This window comes from Meleagris gallopavo, chromosome 6, assembly GCF_000146605.3.
Source record: "Meleagris gallopavo isolate NT-WF06-2002-E0010 breed Aviagen turkey brand Nicholas breeding stock chromosome 6, Turkey_5.1, whole genome shotgun sequence".
Classification (NCBI taxonomy): Eukaryota; Metazoa; Chordata; class Aves; order Galliformes; family Phasianidae; genus Meleagris; species Meleagris gallopavo.
Window position 1 is genome coordinate 39,856,921 of NC_015016.2, and position 14,207 is coordinate 39,871,127.

The 14,207-nt window shown below is 46.9% G+C and overlaps 1 long non-coding RNA gene across 1 annotated transcript; it reads right to left on the reverse strand.

Annotated features, from left to right (window-relative positions):
• Positions 1–902: 902 nt before the first annotated feature.
• Positions 903–2,625, reverse strand: LOC109368285. The gene is made up of 2 exons (XR_002116179.1): positions 2,556–2,625; positions 903–1,448 (listed from the first exon to the last, which is right to left on the reverse strand). It is a non-coding gene; the product is annotated as an uncharacterized LOC109368285 (long non-coding RNA).
• Between the last annotated feature and the right edge of the window lie 11,582 nt (positions 2,626–14,207).

Below are 14,207 nucleotides of genomic sequence, written 5' to 3' on the forward strand. Positions count from 1 at the left end.
CTTTGGGTACATGAGCTGCCTGTGGTCTTAATAGCCACCTTTTGTCATGGGCGGGCTCTTGGTCTGCATGCTGCTCTTCTGCCCAGCTATCTGAGTGCCTTTTTTAGCAGTTCCTTGCCCACAGTCAGTAGACCATCCTGTTTCACTTAAAATTAGTTTCACACGATTGCCAGTTTTCTAATGTTTGCAGATTGCTTGCAGCACATTAGTGATTTTCTTCCCATATCCTAATGGTTCTAATCAACAAAGCTGGCCACTGAGCCACGTGTCATGTATGTGGGTTTCCATACACAGTTATCTTGAGCCTGAAAAAGTTTCTTGCATTCAGTCTTTTTTTTTCCAGAAGATAATCAAATATGCTTGCCGAAAGCGTGCATTCAAGCTGTCTTCCTTGTCAGTGCTGTGAATACTGTATGAGATGGAAACAAAGGATTTTTCCATTTCGAATTCAGAGGGAGCTGAACACAGAAATTAAGAAGGTAATGTTACTATTTGCCTCCAACACCTGCTCAGTATGTGAATGTCTGTACCGGAGCCTTGATGACTTACCCTGAATATCTGTTTTCCTGCAGCAAGCAACGTTGGGAGAGCACAGCCCAGCCTGTAGCTGTCCTCAATCAGGCATGGTAATATTATGCTGATTTATGCTACCTCAAGACCTGCACTAGAGTGCTAGCATCCTAGCATGATGAATTTTCTTTCTTTTTAATAACCTTGCCATCTGCAGGTCTGTTCCATTTTTCTCCCCATCCTCCCCTGTCCCACAGGTTGTTTGCTTCTCTTGCTTCTCACACAGCCTCCAGGCTTCCTGTTTCAAGAAGACCTGGTGGGACTTTGTCAATGCCACTTCATTGATCAAAAGGAATGCTAGCTTGGCATTGCTTAAAGTTTTTTTTTTTAATTGCAGGTTTTTTGTACACAGTAGCTGGGGATGCATCTCACACATGCAGGAAGTCAGGGCTAAGAGCTGGGTTGTACTATTTCCAAAAGCAAGCCCAAGGGCCTCCTTTTGACAAGTTGTGCTGTGCAAGAGACTCACGCTTTCCACCCCCGCATCATTTGTTTATGCTCCCAGAGCAAATACAGTAATCTCTGTGGTGCTGTCTGGCCCCACTGTCCAGGAAAAAGAGAAATGACTGGGACTAAATCCAAAATCCTCCTGGGGCAGGGCAGGATGCTAATAACAAGCTGGGCTGAAGCTCACTGTTGCCCAGCCTGGGCATGCTTACAGAGACGGATGGTCCAAGAGGATTTCCTCTGGCTGCCATTTCCTATCTCATTTTAATTAGATGAAGCACAAGGAGAAGCCAGCTGCTGCAGGAGTACTCTTTGCTGGCAGGACCGAGGAGGAAGAAGAACCAAATGGAGAGTTCACCAGGTCACAGGTGTGCAGCACTGGAGCAGCAGCTGCAGGTTGTAGAGAGCTATGGTCTTATGAGACAGGACTTCTGAAGCATGGAAGAAACAGGAAAGTTCATGCTAGTGTTATTCTCGGTTGCCTATAGACTTATAGACACCCTTAAAGTGTCCAGGAAAAGAAATATTTCCAAAGAGGTTCAGCTCCAAGCTGCCCTGGGTGTGTTGGGAAGAGTGAACATACAGATGATGCTTGTCTTAATGGATATCCCTTTCTTTGGCAGTGGAAGAACCATTGCCATGGAAGTGTAGCCTGAAGAGAGCAGGGAGCAGGCTAGAGCAGTGCAAACTGAGGACTGAAAACCGACTGAGTCACACTGTCTGCAGAGAAACCTGTACTAACAAATAGTGGGGAGATCAGGTAGGCTGCATTTGATATGGTCACCTGCAGGAGCAGGTGACCATATGTCAGAATATTTAGAGAGCACCTGTATGTCAGTTTCTCAGGAAATAATAATAAACACCAGTTTTTCTTTTATTTATGTATATTATTATGTATATTTTAGTTAAGTGACATCTCTTTGAGGTAGGCACATGGCAGGACACAGGCTATCAGCATCATCTGCGTGTCTTTCCAAGCCTTGCAGTGAGCTATCAGCCTCAAAGCCAATCCTCCATGTGATGAAGAGTAATTTAGAGTTTGCTCCCTCTGCTGTGAGCAGCATGGAGACAGATCATGTCTCCTCACAGATCCATGTTGCCTATCAGGGAGAGGCAGTCGGGTCAAGCAACGCTTTCCTCTCAGTGCCACTTGCATCCTCCCAGGCAGTAAACCTCACCTAGGAAAGCTTGTACCTACTATAAGTTATTTTGGGTTAGCTTCCATTTAGCTAAAATTACTGCTTTATTTTATTGTTGTTATTATCTTTTGGCCCTCTGGGATTCTCCTAGTTTTGCCTTTTCTTGATGCACTTTTCTAGCTGGGTCATTGTGTGTAGGTTTCACACCTCAGGGTAGGAAGAGATTGTAGGAACACTTTCTACCTTCACTAGAAAAGGTGCAAACCGACTGCATGTATTGCTGTGTGCCCTGGCAGCCTGTATAATCAATGAATATTAAGATGTTATAATTACAAAATAAAGAAGAGAGTTAAGCAAAACAGATTATAATAACAAAAAGAGAATAGATAGAAAGCTTACCCATATCCAGGGCTCACTTATGAAACTTCAGCAGAGCAGATCTCCAGAAGAGATCTTTCCCCAGTGGTTGCCAGCTCTTAAATGGGTCTAGGAGAGGTGCAGCCAGGCTCCAACTCTTCCTGCAGCACAGGAGAATTGCCTTCACCTGTGCTCCTGTGGCTGACTCAGTGCTCGCCTCAGGTGATCAATCAGAGGTTCAGGCCATGATTCAGCAGTTCCCATAGCAGCCCAAAGAGCCAACTGTACCCAGGGTGGTGCGTCAGGCCTACGCTGCCAGGCGGGAGAGGGAAGAGCTTGTCCCGCTGTGTTCTGCACTGCGTGGCCTCATCTCCAGCGCTGGGTACAGCTTTGGGCACCACAATAAAAGGACATAGAATGATTAGAGAGTGCCCAAAGGAGGCCTATGAAGATGGGGAGGGGTCTATAAGGCAAGATGTATGAGGAGCGGCTGAGATCCCTTGGTTGACTCAGGACAGACAGAGGAGGCTGACGGGAGACCTCATGGTGGCCTGCAGCTCCTCAAAGGGAACAGCGGGGCAAGCAGGATTTAATTTGTGTTAAACAAAAGGGTGACTTCAGCGTCTCTGCTTTATTGCTGTGTCTCATCTGCCAAGCTATATAAATAGCAGACTTATTTCTACAATATTTTTGGTGGATAAGAGCACTTAATTCTTTCCCAATGGACTTGGGGTAGAAACACTCTTGGAATGGCTTTCAGTGTGATGACTGACAGTCCATCTGTGCTGTGGGTGGCAGGAGAAGCATCACCATCTGCGTGTGTGCGAAGCACATCTCAATCTTTATGTAAGATAAGTCACCTCCTCCACTGCGTGTCTCCCAATGGGCCAGCAGCACAGAGCTGAGCATGGCTCAGCAAGTTGGTGCACAGGGCGAGAGCCTGGCCCTGCTCACTGCCTCTCAGATATCCCTCCGGAACATGCTGATTGCTGAATTATTGTTGGCACATTCAAACTAATAAACCGAACAGCCTCCTGTTTTCTCCAAATAACTTGGCAACAGTCGTCACCTTTAAGTGTTGCTTAGTCCCGACACTTGAAAATGTGTCACCTTTAAAATTTAATTGAGTTATCCTTTGTTATTTCCTTTGTTTTGCTTATTTGAAGGGCTCAATCAAATTGTTGGCTTTTCCTTCTGGGCCAGCCGTTTCCGTGTATGCATAATGCAGCACCTACAAGTGAAACCACTGCATTTATCACTCTGTCTGGCCCAGAGACTCCCTGTTATTTGCTCCTAGCAAACCAGAGGTTATTCTGGTTGCCAGCAACAGTGGCCATCTCCTACATCTCCCTGGCTGCAGGTAAAGGGTGGGCCAAGATGAGGCAGCCTGCAGGCTTCCACAGTCCTTCAAGGTGAGACGAGATATTTGCTGGGGATTCCAGCAATCCCATCACCAGCAACAGCATCATTTTCCTGTTGCGAACATTTCTGTTGTCATGACATTTCCAAGATCATCCACTTCCTACCGATCCTTGTATCTGCTGCCCCCATCTCTATCCCTTGCAGGTGCAACTCAGTCCAGGCATCTCTCACCACATTTTGCTTTTCCCAGTGTAGATTACCACCATATAGGCAAGGTGTAGACCTTGGGAAACCCCTCTTGAATACCTTCAGTGAAGTGTGTCTGGTTTCTGAAGGGTTCTCCTGCCACAGGAGTGAAGCAGTGGGAGGTGGCACATGGAGTGCTGCCGCCTGGGTGAGTTCTTACAAAGCTTCCTGGTTTTTAGGCAAACACCAGTGAGTGCACTCACCCAGGAGCAAATAACAGAAGGAGGAGGCAGGACTGCTGTTTGCATCTGTATTTCACAAACAACTTTTTTCATCTGTTCCCTTCAGAGAGAGAAAGATGCTTTCCTCTGTGCATGAATGGTTCATAGTTTGGGATGTCTCTGCTGCAGCTCCAAGGGGATGCTCACCACCGCTGCACATCCTGGCTGCTCCCATGGGAAACGCTTTGTTTCTCTGGCAATTTTTCTTCCCTTACTGTCTCCTGCAAAGGTCTGGTAGGGAGATAATCACCATATTAATTGAAAATTGGAATTCAGGTGCCAGCTTTCCTCTGAAAATTAGTTTTGAAGCATATTTTTCAGTAATTCCTGAGAGGTTAGAAGGTACTTTCTGATTAAATCGTGTTTCATTTAGACCATTTTTCTTTTGCCAGGCCAGAGGGATGGCTGCAACTCCCACTGGATGTCCTCTAGTGAGGATATGAGGGCCACCATCTGCATTGCAGAGGTGTTGTGGGAATCTCAGGGGAGCCTTTCTGCCCAAAAGCATGCTGCAAAGCTTGAGTGTGAAAGCAAGCTCTGCCGAGGAGCAGTTGGCTTCATCCTCTATGGCGTGTGTTCTCCTTATAGGCTCCATCACCTCCTGGAGATAGGACCCATTTTAAGCACGCTGTGATTCAGAAAGTCAGGGTTTCTCATGGCCATGATTCTGCACTCTTGCTGAGCACCCCTGCCCTCGGGTAAGAGCTGAGGTGGGCCATGGCGTAAAGCACAGCACAGCCTTCAGCCCCTCTTCCAAGGAGCTTGAATGAGCAGCCCACAAATGCTTTCAAGAAGCATTGTGTGATTGTTGATGTTCACACATTGCACCAGAAACATGAGAAGCTCTGTGAGGCTTCACCTGTGTGGGTACAGCTGATACTCCTGCTTAGCTCCTAAAAACCAGAGCAGAGCACATTCATGGTCAGTTTGATATTTCCTTATCATTAACTCAGACAAAGGCTGCTTAGGTGAGTGCTCTGCACAATCAAGCCACAAAATCCTAGGCAAGGATTTTGGCTCTGCTTTTTCAGTTGCCTTTTAAATCAACTGATGTTTCAGGGGGAAAAGAAGAACATTATATAGGCACAGCAGTAGTGCCCCTCAGTTTGTGCTGCTCTGGGCCAAATGAGTAGCTCACTTGCAAATACTCTGCTTGGTGGAAGGAGCCCTGCAAAGCCAGTCTCATATCATCTCGCTAATTTTTCTGAAAGAGTTACCAACAGCATGGAAGCATCAATTTCAGGAGCAAAATGCCAAGACCTGCCACAATGCAAGCAGGTGTAGTCAGTGCATCCAATTGCAGAACCAGGCAGCTTTATTTTTCTTTTGTTTTTTTTTTTCCTTTTCTGGCTTGATAGTTTTTGTCACACTCTTTGCATTCATGTAAATAACCATGCAGGTTGAGAGGAATAAACAAAAATCTGTCCCTTGAATACAACTGCTCACCGGGAAGAAGACCAAAGCAGAGAGCCGTGCAATGCATTCAGGCACAACCAGACTTGCTGAGCCAGGTCCAGGCAGGGCTCTGCAGTGTGTGATACTCTCTGAGCATCGCTTCATTTAAAAAGGCTCTCAGTAGAGGGCATATTGGAAGCTGTCCGTGAAAGGGATCCATTTGTGACTTAACTCTGAAGCTCCCTGATTGAGATAATTAATTTTTCAATTCAGCGGAGGAAAGACCCTCATCTGCAATGCCAGGGCTTCAGAGGAAAGCATTGCTGCTTGGGCTCACTGTGTTTTTCCATTCCTCAAACTGTGTCCCAGCAGACCTTGAGGTGATGGCTCCCACTGGGTACTGGTCAGACACCCAGGCTGACCTTTGAGCTGGGGGCTGCTTCCTCCTCAGTTAACTCCATGTGGCAGCTCTGGCCGATCCAATCCATACACTAAGCTACGCCTTGAAATCTGAATTCCCCGCATATTCCAGTGCAGGCACCACTGTAAATTGTGAAGAAGAAAAGCCATGAAGAGCTAAAGTGCTTTTAAAAGAGGAATGTTTTATGTAGGGAAGGAATGCAGCACAAAACTCACAGCCAGCAGATACTTTCTCTCGCTGGCTACTTGCATTTTAAAATGTATTTGTTACAGGGAGGGGGGAAATTTCTACCTAAAACTGGAGCCAAGTTATTAATCCAGACTGGAGGAAGAACGCTCAGCTGAGAAATATTTTCCCACTTGTCAAGCCTCCTACAACACATAGAAAGACTGTTTCCATACTCCTGACATGGGGTTGTAGCTGTGATTTGTGTCTCAGGAGACCAATGATTTTTTTTCTCAGCAGTGTTTCGTTTTGAAATTCTCTGCTTTTGCAGCCAGAGAATGAAGGGAAAAATGAATGTGCTTATCAGCAGGGCTGCTGGAGAAGGATTTCATCAGGGATATTTGGACAAAGCCAGCCTTGGTCGTCACTCCCCAATCTCCAGTAAGGTTGTGTTGGAATGACCCCATCCTGCTCTTTTTTGGGCCTCAGCACCCTACATCCTTTGGTGCAGGGTCTGGACAGGCTCCCCCACCCATAGGTCTTGGGAACAGAGCTGGGGTGAGGAAGGCTGGTGAGAGGTAAACAACTACCTATGAGAACTGTTTAAAAGAACTTGTTTTGTTGCACTCAGCTGCAGTGGCTGGGCACCAGGCACCTCGTCCCCCTTTGTGGAGCCCTGACCAGAATCCAAAGTATCTCCCTCTCAACATCTTGTGAGGACCCCCATTTCCTCACTCTCCATGTGTGTATCAAAGCAGGGACATCTCCTCTCGGTGGTGGTGCAGCTGCAGTTTGCTCCTGCAGCCTGACAGGAGATGCTGATGACACCTGTGAGAACATCTGCATGGGTCAAAGCCGATGACCACATCTGCAAAGGCCTTGTTAAGTTCTTTGTTGAAAAATAAATCCATGTGAGATAGCTAACCAAGGGCACAGTGATTCTCTGAAGATGTTGCCTTTTTAATAAAACAATTTGATTTAATGGCATTGGGAAGAAGCCAGCAAGTCATCAATTCTTCACTCACAAAAAAGCACACTTTCAGCTTCCCAGTAGCACTGGCAATGGTTGTTCCAAACATAATGTCTGAAAAAAATAGGAATAAGGACAGCTCAGAATGTTTTCAAACATCCTCAGCAGCCTGCTTTAGTGTCACCACGCTCACTTTAAGAATCACACCAGGGTTGTACAAGATCAGACAGCACAGCACTGTGCCACATGTCTCTATGGCCTCCTCTTGCATGATCCACTGTAACCCAAAGCAACGAATAGCAACCCCTGACACCACCCTCCAGCCAGTCCCCACCCCAGTCCCCTGAGCACCTCAGGACCCATGGCACAGTGGTGTCCAGCTCTTCGTGAAGCAGAGCTGCCCTTCCCCCTGTGGGGCGTGAGCGATGGGAAGATCAGATGTAACCAGTTGTGAGGGGTCTGGGACTGTGGGAGCTCAGCCTGGAGGTACAACCAGCGCTATCCCTGTCTGCTTGCTGTGGGCATCGCCCCAGTGGTTTCCCACAGCAGGGCAGAAAATCAGTGAGAGATGGAGGGATTGTGTTTCAGCCTCCTAGGGATGGAGCTGGAGCCCTGATCCCTGCGCCATCTCAGAAATGTAAATTTCACAGAGTAACTCCTGTAGACCTGGTTAGCAACGGCGGCAGCAGACAGCCTTCTCCCCAGCATGATTAAAAACTGATTTACAAGGCGCAGTGGACAGATGGCATCTGTTTTTCGCATCCTGTGGTCCCCACAGAATAAAGGAGACAACCTTCAAGGCTGCAGCTCTGCAAAGACAGAGAAATGACTTCATTGCCCGCATCCCTGCAGGTACTCACATCAACGCCTCTGCTTGCACCATCCATCAGCCCTGTGGCTGCCTGTCGTCCTCACACGCATTCAAGGGAGCGAGATCATTTTGGAGTGACTGAGTCAAAGTCCAGTCCTCTTTGCCCTCTTTGACTCCTGGGCAGTACCAGCACCCCTGTGGGGCTCCAGTGTGGTGTCTGTGGGGCTGGTGGAGGCTACAGGCCGTGAAGGCCAGTGTGGGGCCAGTGGGGGCAGCAGTGCATGTGACTCCACATTGTCTGCCTTAGCCTCATTTTCCAGCCATGTGGAGGCTGGCAAGGGAAGCCGCTCTTCATGTTAGTGCTGGAAATGTATGGTGAGACAATTGCATGTGCAGGAATCAGCTGTCCCCATGGGGTTGTCCCAGTTGAGCCTCCAGCTTTGGGCAGCAGCCCATCATCTGCGATTGATGGCTGTTAAAACATGGGTTTTATGGAATCAATGATTCAGCTCAGTTGGAGGTAATGACTAATGTTTTTGCTTAAGACCAAAGAATTACAGCTGTAGTCTCTCTCAGCTGCTATAAGCCTCGATCTCTGAAGTCTTAAAAGCTGTTTGCTCAAGGAACATCCACATTTTATTAGATTTTGACATGGATAACACCAGAGCTGGGGAATCACAGTGAAAGCATTTCTTCAAGTTGCCTCCTAAGCTGTCTTATTGCAGCAGCACTTTCCCTTCGCTCTCTTACAAGCAAACACTATTTCAATTGCACCTCAGCTTCTGATGTCATTACAAAAGTTCCCTTCCCCCCAATCCAAACCTTTCTTAGCTCACACTGGGATCCCTTTCCAGGCTCAACCTCCTCCATCAACTGTCACCAGCCCTTCTGGTGCTTCAACCTCAGTCACCAGCCCTGCTACAAAATCAGCTGTCATGAGAAAAAGCAGGTTGAGGCTGGTACTGAAGCAAGTCCTTACTGCTATCCAGCCAAGTGTCTGCAGCTCCCAGCATCCAGGCAGTGAAAGTGCTGGCTTCTCGCTTTGTGTTTGCTCTGCAAATAAAACACTGTCTGAAGTTCATTGTTTGTGTGTGTGCTTTTGTTCAACCTCAGCATGGAAACTGCTTTTCTCTGGGCTCAGGCTAGCTGGGAGATGGGAACTCCTGAATCAGGCTGACCCTGCTGTAAACTTCCCCCTTATAAGGGAAAAAATATGAGTTTGTGAGCTTGGGAAGCTTGTTTCTTAGACCCTGTGATGAGATAGAGATGGAGTTGGAGATGATAGAGGTTGGGGATGGCTGCTTGCACCTGCAAAGCATCCCAGCTGTTTGCAGCAGCAACTCACTCGCCTGTGACAGCACAGGTAGTTGTACCAGTAGAGAAGAGCAGACTTGTGCAGCTCTTTTTTCCATACACTGTGGACATATCTGCATGCTGGACATTGGTGAGGCCAACAAGGGTTGCTAAAGGTCCTGACTTTCCTGAAGAATCAATGTCATTTATCTGGATACAGAAAAAGCTGTGCTGTACCCCATCCTCACCCTCCAGCTGGACCCCAACCATTTGGAAACACACCAAGTTTCCACACCCTTCTGAACAGCTGAGGATGACAAGGAGGAAGGGATGGGCAAAGGAGGGGCAGGAAGGGCTGTGCTCCAGTGCTTGAGACGAGCAGGGATCACCTGCCAGCTGTGACAGCCCACTCCTGAGCTGCTCCTCAGCACATTGCACTGGCCTTCACTGGGAGCAACGAGGATAAAGAGATCCCTGATCTTTGCAACTTTGGCCTTCAATTTCAGTTTAAATGGTAAGCATGAGCTCTTTCTTTATTCTTATTTGTGCCTTCCCATGTGATTCCTGATTTCTCTCTCAAGACACACACACTGCACCATCACTTCCCTCCCAGTGTCAAGGGAATGTAGGCTGAGGCTCTTTATCCTGAATATACTTGCCACTTCTCTGCTCTCAGGCTATTTGCTCTGGGCAAGAAGCAGAGCTGGCAGACACTGCTGAACTGAATAAAAACTATTTAAGAAGATTTGCTCCAATTATTGAAATCTCACTCTCCTGGTATCCTGTCAGCACTTTCTAGAAACCCAAATCTGCTGCTTGGCTTAACAGATCCACTTTTTCAATGTATTTAATTCAGAGGAGTCAAGAACTTGTTTCAGGAGAGGTCAAAGCTATAAAAAATTCATTTGTTTATGTACGTAATCAGCCCTGGGACTTACGTGATGCAGCCAGGATGGTCAATTAAAATCCAACACCTGCATAAATACTCACAGCAAAGCCTGTGCCACTGTGTCCCACTACACTAATCCTGGAGATGGGGGGGAAAAAAAATCAAATGGAGCAAAATCTGCCCAAAAAGCAGGAGTGGGAGAGCTGTTCCCATGCCTGCAGTTGCAGGCAGCTCAGCCAGCGGCACACACATGGCTGGAGAAGCACTGCAGGGCAGATCTCAGTGACAAACCACAGAAGTGTCAAGCAAAATCCTTATGCAAAAAGTGAGAGGGAGGCAAAAGCAAATGTGTGGACTTCGGGAAAGATCAGACTTCTCTTCCCTGCCTCCTGCTTGTTGTTTGTGGTAGATGTGTGTCAACGGTTTACGGGCTGGTTCGGCCCGGTTCCGTGACTAGAAGGGCGGAGGGATCCGCGGATCCGCGCCCCCAGGAAAAAAAGAAAATAAGGGACCCCGAAATAATTGAAAACAGTGGCAACAATCTGAGGTAAAACAAAGTAATTTACTAAATATGGTATCAACAGAATTTTATAAGGAGAGAGAATGTGAAATTGATAGTGGATCGGCCTTACCACAACGCTGAGATGAGAAGCGCAGGCAGAGAAGCGCAGGCGAGAAGCGCAGGCAGAGAAGCGCAAGCGAAGCAGCGCAGGCAGAGAAGCGCAAGCGAAGCAGCGCAGGCAGAGGAGAGAGCATCAGGTGACCTTGCCGGGAGTTATATCTCCTCGCTGACCGCAAAGCCCCCTGGGGAAACGTAGCTGCTCTTCTCCGCTGGACAGGCACCCGGAACTTGAGCATCAGCAGTCAAACCCCCAGTACATTGCATGATGTTATGATGTGGAATACCGATAATGAAAAATCATGAAACCATGACAATGTGCCACAGGTAACACAAGTCCCCACAGTGCCTGGATATCACAAATCATAAGAAATGAGAAGGACTAGCAATGAAAATAGTTTCTAGGTGAAATAGGAGTTAATGTCAGTGTTGATGGAGTAGCCTCGTAGCCTGTGCACTGGAGGCTTCTGCTAATCTCCATCAGTTCCACAATACTAAAAGGCAGCTGGTTTTTTAGGGGGTGTTGATGAGGCAGAAAGGGAACCCAAAATAGCTCCAGAGAATAAGTTCTGGGGAGCTTTGCCTTCACACCATTCAAGGTTTTTGACCCAGACAGAGCCATGAAGACATCCAATTGAAGAGCCCAAGCAGGAGGCTTGAGATGTGGGCCAAAACAACCCTGCAAGGGCTGGTTGGACAGAAAAAACCCTGCAGGTGTCTATGTGACATGCGGCTTGTCCACACACACAAAGTCCACCTCATAAATGCCTCAGTATAGGGGTTTCATCACTTCATCAGTAGTGCCTGTGTGTTTAGGGTATTCCTTAATCCACATCTGCAAAGTGGGTCAGGGAGACGATCCCAGTTTCTGGAAATGCAAATGTGTACCCTTATAGACTACTCCTTATCTGGAAGAACTGCTTCTGATTCATATTTCCAGCTGCCAGCAATGGTGGTGATTGCACAGCTGTATTCATCCATCAGCCTGCTTTTGCAGTGGCAAAGGGGCAAGACACAATAGAAAGGCACACAAAAAGAAGTGGTAAGAAGGTCAGAGTTAAGAGAACTCATCTTCTGGATCTGTTTTGGATAATATTTGGATAAAGAGTTGGTGGAGTCCCCATCCTTGTAAATATTTGAGAGATGTGTGAATGTGAAAGTAAGAAACATGGTTTAGTGATGGGGTGCGGTTGGTGGTTGGACTTGTGATCTTGAAGGTCTTCTCCAACCTAGATGGTTCTATATTTGGATCCCTGTCGAGCCAATGCCACCTGCTGGAGAAAAATCTTGGAGACTTGGAGATTTATGGCATCATTTAAACTGAACTTTCTTAGGCATTCTTACAACAAATCCCCTCCTGTGCATCTGGCTGACCTGAGCACGTGCCTGTGGGATCTGGCTATGGGCCACTGTGGGGAAGGGACTGCTTCGCAATTTCCTTTCCCCTGCTTGCCTCATGTGACAGCTAATTATCATTCCAGAGGTAACTGCTGGAGGAGCCATATGGGATCCATGAACCTTCAGTACTGTGGGATTTTCTTAGAAGAATCAAAAGACCGGCAATGTCCTAGATGTTATTGTTGTTGTTATTGGTATTATTATTACTGCTGTAATAGCTTCCAAACCCTCCAAAATAAGTTGTGGACACTGTTATTTCTGCACAGGCTCGAAGACGAGGTTATTTTCCCTAAAGCCTAAGAGGTTTTTAACTGGGGAGAAATAATATGTTCACGAGCTCTAGCGAGGGAGTTAAACAACTGGCAGCCCTACCGCAGTGAAGGAGGGTTTTCCCTGGGGAGACACAATTGGGGGTGAAGCCCACCATAACTCCCAGCAAGCCAAAGAACTGCCTGCACTCAGACCCTGACAGAGCAGTGCACCCGCTTTCAGAAAAACCCCTTGGTAGAGTGCCTTGTGTCAGTCATTCAGACACAAAAATGAGTTCTGAGTGCTTTGCCCATGAGCTCTGTTGGGGCAGCCATGCTTGTGAGCAGACAGGGGGTTTTATGGGGATATTTCACCTGAGCACCAGTCCTGGTAAAAAGCCAAGCACTGCCTCACTGTTTCAGCCTCTTTTTTTCTATAAGCTGTAAATCTGCTGCGTGCCGGCGAAGCCCTCAGGTTGTGCGTGCAGGCATACGTTGCTTATCTAATAAGCTGCTTCCTAGGCTCCAGTGATGCTGCTACTTATGTCATAAATTCCATGATCTCCCCTCTACTGGTCATTAATCTGCTCCATTTCCCGACAATTTTACACTCTTTTGATAAACCGTTTGTCTAACCACTTGACGGAAACAATGTCGAAATCTTACCTTAGGCATTCTCTCCACTAATGAAGAAAATCCATCACGAGGAGAGTTTATCTATTTCTTTGTTGGACGTAAATAAAACGTCAGGCTAATTTGCTTCCATTAATCTTAAAGCCATTGCTACGATGATATTCTTATGTCAGAGAGGTGTTGTTTTTTTTTTTCCTTTTCCACATAAATATTTAAACAAGTACCTAAAGCACAAATAAATTGCTTTCTGAAAGGCGGGTTATTTTTATATCCAGTCATTTAACAATAAATTTGCTCAGGGCCGAGCTTCCAGGGCTTCCAGCCTTCTGGTTCTGTATGCCTTTACATGAGCAGGGATCTCACGGTTCTCAGTGGGTGCTCAGGATGCTCAGCAAGATCTGCAAAGGTGGAAGGATTTGGTGTCTTATGGCTGCAATGGGCAGGTCAAGTAGCAGCCTGCAAATGCTGCAAGAAGGCCTTCTGGAGAAGCTTTCCTTCTTCCACAGGCACTCCTCCTCTGTTTTTCCAGGTGGCTTGCTTTTGGGGGATATTTATGCCAATGTTACTGGGTCTTCATGCCCAGGGTCACAGGAGAGCTTGTTTGTACATATTGGGCAGATATACGTATTTTGATTCAGGCACATAAAGGCTCACAGATGTTCCCACATGTGTTTAGCCAGCAAACTCATGTTACAGCTAAGGAAATGCCAAAAAGCTAGAAAGATTCCCCAGTATCTCATGCAATGCTAAAGTCAAGCAATCAGAAGCACAACAAAGATTGCTGCTCAGCCCAGAAAAGCAAAGAGCTTTAGCCACTGTGCATCACCCCTCCTTCCCCTCTCTCCTTGCTAAGAACTCAGCTTGCATGGGATGATGAACTCTCTTTTAGTGAAGTTTCTCATTTTAATGACTATTACTAATGATACACATCCAAACTAATGCCACAGCTACATGGTGTGTTTTCTGGATTTCATTTTGTTCCATTGCATTGTGTTCATTATGTCCAAAGAAGTGCAATAAAGC